Source organism: Lolium rigidum, chromosome 4 (assembly GCF_022539505.1).
Source record: "Lolium rigidum isolate FL_2022 chromosome 4, APGP_CSIRO_Lrig_0.1, whole genome shotgun sequence".
NCBI lineage: Eukaryota > Viridiplantae > Streptophyta > Magnoliopsida > Poales > Poaceae > Lolium > Lolium rigidum.
The window spans coordinates 181,547,591-181,554,828 of NC_061511.1; the positions used below are offsets into that span (position 1 = coordinate 181,547,591).

The window sequence follows — 7,238 nt, forward strand, 5'->3', positions numbered from 1 at the left end:
TATATAAGAAGTGTATCCCAAACCGCCGTATAATCAGACACGGAACACCTCTGATTACAACACAACATCAGCTGCAACAACAACATTGAATAAAAAATGTTAAATTAATCATTTCCTTGAAATTTACATTCACCAATAATTCTCCATTGAGTTATTCACCAACATATGCTAGTCACGTTCGTCGTCACGTAGGTGGCTCCATGATAGGCTGCCACCGCCTAGACAATACAGCCTACACAGATCTTCGTCGCAGGCCGATAATGGCAAGGGGCCCCTTAATGAATCTCCGTCCTAGGGGTTGTTCCTGCTAGGGCGCGGTGGCCACCTCTGGAGTGTCTCCATCGCATTGCCCTGACAACATATCTACAAATGAAGGAAAAAAAACATAATCACTCTTGTTATCTGAGCTAAAACAAATGCCAAGACATATATAACTTTCGTCCGCTGTTCTACATCAATAAGCAGATTTTAAATAATGTCATTTGTGTGAAATGAGATTGAGAGCACCACTCCATATTTCACTCATAGGCTTGTAGCCACTGACCTTGCAATTTCCTTCCACCATGTAAATTGATCTCTTATGTATGCTTTGTTCCTCAGCATCGAAAGGGTTGTAATCTAAAAATATAACTGTAAAGTCATGCCTTAATATTAGCTTAAATTGGAAAAACATATATTATGGTCTTGTTACTGAAGTCTGACTACTAATGTGAAAATGGATGAATTCTCTATCTCAGACATATCAGCATCTTGGCTACGAAAAGCTTTTCTTACAAGAAATAGAACAGTAAGAGACCAGGGTCAATAATATTCACATAAGCAACATGAGTAAACGATATTAGAAAGAAGACAAAATCCATGAGAGAAAAACCAGTATCGAAAATACAAAATCTAAATTAAAAAATGCAGTTTTTAGGATAGTTGTCTACCAACAGTACAGTTGCGAAAAGAATATTGCAGTAATACTAAGCAGCAATATTAGATCTAAGAAAAACTAAATCCAGTGCAGCGTGAATATAGGCATGGGGTTAACAGAAATATTGAGGATATTATAGATCTAGGCATGTTTATAATTAGTTGAAACTGGGCAGGAGACAATAACGATATGGTGTACTTCTGTTATACACCATTTCCATTGGTTGAGATGGATCCAATACGAACGAAAATAAACATCAACACCTAGGGCCATGGCATAACTTGATATTTTCTGCACACACCATCAAAGGGGTAGATTGCTGGACATTCATGTCATCATTTACAAAGATATCTAGGGACACCACAAGTGTACTGTATGTTGTTGGGAAATAGAGTTGCGTAGTTTGTGTACAAACTAACTTGAAAATTTGAAGTACCATGCAGAAAAATACAAAAAAGAACAATTTACACATGACTAAGAGAACAATAGGCAATGGCAGCCGGACAAAGCGGAGAACTGCAACACCAGCTATATAGTGACACACTTAAATAAGTGATCAGTTTTACTAAAAATAAGGCCATCCCCATCCTTGTACTACCTCATAAGAGGAACCTCACTTACTTCATATATATCCAGTAAATTAACTTTCATGGATAGTAATGCAGAAATCCGTGAGTCAATGGGTTACCCACTGAAACAATGAAAGAATATTGTAAACTTCAGTTGGAAAGATACCATGTGCACCGTCCTGAGCTAAATCGCATATATATATGATCTAAAATAATTATATTATATAGCATGGATGTATGCTTCTTGGGTTCGATTGGGTATATCACAGGTGTTTCAACTACATCTCAATATTTGGCCTCAAGTAGCACTACAAACTTTGGGTACCATGCCTTCCATATAATACGGTGAGACAATGTCAATCGGACAGGAGATTGTTAAAAACACGCAATGAATCAAGAGGAGTAAAGGATACAACTCAGTTCATAAGGAGTATGAGTAACCAGGAGTTGCAGCGCGGCTGCTTTTGTGGCCAGTTGCAGTAAGCCTTGGGATCGACATTCTGATGGCCTGTTCTCCCCTCCCTTCAGAAAGCATAAATCCAGCCTCATTAGTTCCATTCATTGCTATAAGATTTAACTGATTACCTGGCAATTTTCTATAATCCTTGCTATAGAAACAACCATAGGTCACAATACATCATAGAAAATTTAAGGCAATGGTTTACCTCAGATGAATGATTCAACTTTCTGTTTTCTTAGTTGACGGCTGGATCCATTTTCATATAATCAGACTTAATTTGTGCTCTAAAAGTAAGGCAAAGCCTAATGCAATGTGATCTTTCCTAAAATATACGAGTACCTCATGAGCCAAAAAGGAATTTTCTTCATAGGCAGGTGATGAGCTAAAAGAACACTTACACTGGGGCCTTAGAAAGATCACAGGTAGGCTCCATAAGCAGATAACAATAATCATCTAGGATAGCTCAAGGCCTTAGAAACATCCATCTTCTCCGGTCACGGAACGACATCTAATTAAGACGAGGGAGCGGGTTAATCCTACAGATGACTCGTGGTAATAATATTTTGAAAAATAATCAAAAAACTGAGACCATACAACTAAATATCCATGTCAGATCGCATCAGAAAAACATCAATTTACCCATGAGACCAAAGATACGAAAAATAGTAGCCTAGTCCAACCTCTAATACAGGACGATTTGTAGACGATTGTAGCTGTAAACATACTGGTCACACGCAGCTGGTAAGACAACAAATCGAATCGTATTCAATGTACAAATTACAGAGATAAAGAGTTATTATACTTCCAACATGAGAAGCTCGAGAATGTAAACTTAATCTCTCATGTATCGCGGGAATAACTGACTGACAAAAGTAGGCAATATTGCCCATAAAGGTACTGAAAATGGCAAAGGGGTATCTAATGGTCAATAACTATTTTGGCTGCTCTCCATCTGCAAGGATAGGCGATGAAACAAGTAAAATAAAAAAATGAACTGGGTCTTAGAAACATTTACTAAATCATACAAGGCTCCAATAAACAATAAATGCAGTATTTGTTCACCGTTAAAAAGCTGAACACTTCCTTGTCCAACCCCGGTCATATTCTTTGTTCAACCTCAACTTAACTACCAAAACCAGAAATAGCAAGACTTTCTTACCAAGACAAAGCCTGAATGTGTACAAAATTGACTGCAGCACATGTTAAGAATAACAATATTTTATAATTTGCTAGGGTAGCCAAAACCTAGATAACAAAATGGAAAAAGGTAGCAACAACAAGAAATTAAATGTTCACCTGTATGGTGCAGTCACATAGTAAGAAGGACCACCAGCAGTAATAGAATGACCAGCAGATTCTCTCCATATGCTGAGAAGGTCAACCATGAAATTTCTACTGTACTTCCTATATAAAAGCTGCAAGAAACAATTAAAGTGTGTCAGCACCTAAAAATGCATGATCACCCTACTATAGTTACTACAGCTCTGGAACTGAAGCCTCTACCTGGAAAATAAAATACATGTTGGTAATCAATGTAGAATGCAGAATGATGGGCATGCTCGAAGTGTAGAACTACTTTATTGGATATGAGCCTTGCTGCCCAGGAGCATTATTTGACCTCATTGGAATCAAAACCTGGAAACCTTGGAAGTAGACAAGTATAAGGAAGACCAATACAGTAGCAGTTGGAAAATTCTGGCAGTAGAAAGCCTCTCATAGGGCGCGGACTTACCAGATCAAGTAGCCAAGACATGAACCATTTCAATCACAGAACATCCAATTTAGCACCATGTACCCTGTTGATGCTTGTGGGGCTAAACGTCTTCCTGATGACATTCTAACAACATAACAACAGCTTTACCTTAAGCTAACTTGCACTGGAGTATAAAATCAATAAGAAAGTGAAATTCAATATTCTTAATAGATATACAGAGCTACCAAAACTATAGACATTTGAAATACTGCTACAGACTGCAGAATCTCTAGCAATCCAAAAACTCCACATCACAAAGATATCACAATTAAATAAATATGACAATCCGAAAATTCATGAAACAATTTGAACCAAAATTGATCCATATCATCAGTGACAGCAGCTAGTCGTGGATGTGGTCGGCAGCAAGTGCGCAGGGACATGGTCACCAACAGTAAACCTGAAGAACATCATTTCTCATGAAATTATTCAGAGTAGGGGTATCTGGACAAACGTCTACATTTAGGCATAAAATCTAGTGCAAGGATGAGTAGAATCGATTGGCAATCAACAATATACATGGTCTCCTCAACTGACCTGACCATATTGTTCACATGAAGAAAGGGTCGCTATATGAACTCTGAAGTAAAAAATCGGTAACAGGGAAACAATAGTGAAAACCCAGACCAATCAGGTTCATTGGTAACAGAAAAAATACATCAGCGACATCAAAGATTGGGTTTGCCGCTCGAATCACTACCATGGATACCAGATTGTGATGTGCCCGCTCAAATCGCTACCATGGATACCAGATTGTGATGTTCCCCGCCTTGATCTTGGGCACCTTCCTATTCTTCCATCGGCTCGGGGTTCCATCTGTGACTGAGCTGCGGTAAGAAGGGGATCAGGAGACAAACTTTGAGCAGCAAACTTTGAGATAACAATCTGAAAAGATGAAGTTTAGTGACTCTCGCCAAGAGAACACACAAGATCTGAACTCCATCTTACATCCGGCATCAGAACTAAGCATTGGCCACCAGTGATAAAAAATCCACCAGTTAAGGATACTATAAATTTCAGCAAAGAAATCAACCACACCAAGAGAAGAGCTTTTTCATGACAGGGTAAGAAAAAAAGGTGAACAGAGGCATTTACCTGAAAATTATTAAATGCACAAGAAGGTATGTTGTCATCAAATTGCCTCATCAAGTCCCATGGCCCATCAGCAACTCCAACAATCACAACTGGCAAAAGGTAGTCACTGAAATAAGTCATATATTTTTCTTAAAATGTAAGACCTCAATATTACAATATGTAAATTACATTTAACATAACTGTTATTATAGCAGTGGAAATATCAGGTAAATATATACCTTGCTTTCATAGTGGCATCTGTAGTTTTTCTTTCCTGTGGGCTCAACTATCCATTACCTGTGTCAACACTGCGTGTAACCTGTGCAAAATGGCAAAGAGAACACAACAAGTTACAGTATTATATAAACAATCAGTATAGTACTATATAACAGAATAAGAGTACTGGTACAAGAATAAACCTTTCCATCTGCTATTATAAGAACTTAAGAAGGACATGGGATTGGCCACCACTACTATCCACAATTCAGTCACAATCATAGGTGCAAAGGAAGTGGGACCTGTTGATAATACAGAAACACAAATAGGCCCTCTAAAAAACACAAATCAGCAAACTGAATATTCTTGGAGAACGTTCTATTTAAGGACTACAAAAAAAATGATACACTGTCCAGCCAACGAAGCTACTGGCCAAGTGCCTGCTCGAAGCACTCACACAATTGGTTGTCTGGATAGAAGCTAAATACCTTCTGATGTTAAGTAGTAGTTGTATCAGGCGTATACAACATCAACCACTGGATCTGCTGCTAGTCCAACATGGCCTGGCTGTACCACATGGAGAACCATGGCCCGAGACCTCCTCTTCCTCCTCCCTCAACCTCTAGACTTCTCCCTTTCCATCAACATCTCTGCTTCCTCCCCTTCCTCACGGACTGCACACACCACAATCTCCTCAGACCCATGGAATCCAGAAGTGAGCAATAACGCCATGAAAACCGCAAAGAATGGGGAAGAAGACAAGGTAATAAAACTCACCTCAACTTCAATCGTGGTCGCCAGAGCCTGGGCACCACCGTGGATGTCCGGCTGCGAGCGCTTCGCCTGTGAGCTGCAATCCTCGTCGCTGCTGGACGGAGCTCCAGATCTGCTCGACCCCACGCCTTCCGCTTGGAAGTTGACTACGTCTGTTCATCCCTGCTCGACCGGATCGAGCGGTGGTGGCTCGATGCAGCGGCCGCGATGGGGAGGGGGAGAGGTGCGCGATGCCGCATACGGGACAGGGGCGGAGGGGAGAGGAGTAGAAGGAACGAGGCGTCGTTGCTGCTGAGATGGTCGTGCGGCGGCGGACGGCGGCGCTGCTCCCGCTTGCTCGTGCCGCCTTCTGCACCCCTACCCAGCGAAAAAACGAGAGGTGAAGCAGCAGGTCCTTGGAGGAGGCCAACCGACGAGATGGGGATGGGACCTTGGAGGAGGAGAAGGGCGGGTGGCGGCTAGGGAGGCGGAGCGGCGGGGAGCGAGGCAACGGCTGCGGCTGGGGAGGCGGCGGCGGGGATCGAGGCGGCGGCTGCGGGAGGCTCGAGGGGAGGGGAGATGGCCAGAGGCGGCTGCGGGAGACGAGGATAGGGTTTGGTGCCCTTTTCCCTCTGCTCGCAGGCACGCGCGACGCGAGAGGCTGGGCCGAGAGGGCTTTACAGGACCCATGGATAAAAAGTGGGTCTGCGGGAGGGCCTCAGCGCCCTGGACGAACGGCCGGCCGAGATCGCGCCACGTCAGCTCGATCGGACGGCCGAAAATCCAAACGCCTGTGAGAGCCCCATGGGGGTGCAGCAATCATACCGTGGGATTGTAGTATTGAATATGTACTTATGCACTTTATCTCTTATTAAGTTGCTTGTTGAGCGATAACCATGTTTCTGGGGACGCCATCAACTATTCTTTGTTGGATATCATGTGAGTTGCTATGCATGTCCGTCTTGTCCGAAGCAGAGAGATCTACCACCTTCATGGTTGGAGCATGCATGTTGTTAGAGAAGAACTTTGGGCCGCTAACTAAAGCCATGATTCATGGTGGAAGTTTCAGTCTTGGACATATATCCTCAATCTCATATGAGAATAATAATCGTTGCCACATGCTTATGCATTAAAGAGGAGTCCATTATCTGTTGTCCATGTTGTCCCGGTATGGATGTCTAAGTTGAGAATAATCAAAAGCGAGAAATCCAAAATGCGAGCTTTCTCCTTAGAGCTTTGTACAGGCGGCATGGAGGTACCCCATTGTGACACTTGGTCAAAACATGTGCATTGCAAAGATCCAGTAGTCCAAGTTAATTAGGACAAGGTGCGGGCACTATTAGCATACTATGCATGAGACTTGCAACTTGTAAGATATAAGTTTCATAACTCATATGCTTTATTACTACCGTTGACAAAATTGTTTCATGTTTTCAAAATAAAAAGCTCTAGCACAAATATAGCAATCGATGCTTTCCTCTTTGAAGGACCATTCTC

The 7,238-nt window shown here is 41.9% G+C and overlaps 1 long non-coding RNA gene across 18 annotated transcripts; it reads right to left on the reverse strand.

Moving 5' to 3' along the window:
* Positions 1–85: 85 nt before the first annotated feature.
* Positions 86–6,240, reverse strand: LOC124706501. 18 transcript variants are annotated; one of them, XR_007004448.1, is made up of 11 exons: positions 5,766–6,240; positions 5,477–5,662; positions 5,192–5,290; positions 5,012–5,091; positions 4,794–4,899; positions 4,399–4,525; positions 4,236–4,278; positions 3,678–4,098; positions 3,449–3,580; positions 545–3,360; positions 86–363 (listed from the first exon to the last, which is right to left on the reverse strand). It is a non-coding gene; the product is annotated as an uncharacterized LOC124706501 (long non-coding RNA). The 18 variants fall into 18 exon arrangements; XR_007004443.1 differs by having other exon boundaries at positions 545–2,453; positions 2,626–2,683; positions 3,242–3,360; positions 3,678–4,525; XR_007004444.1 differs by having other exon boundaries at positions 3,678–4,278.
* Between the last annotated feature and the right edge of the window lie 998 nt (positions 6,241–7,238).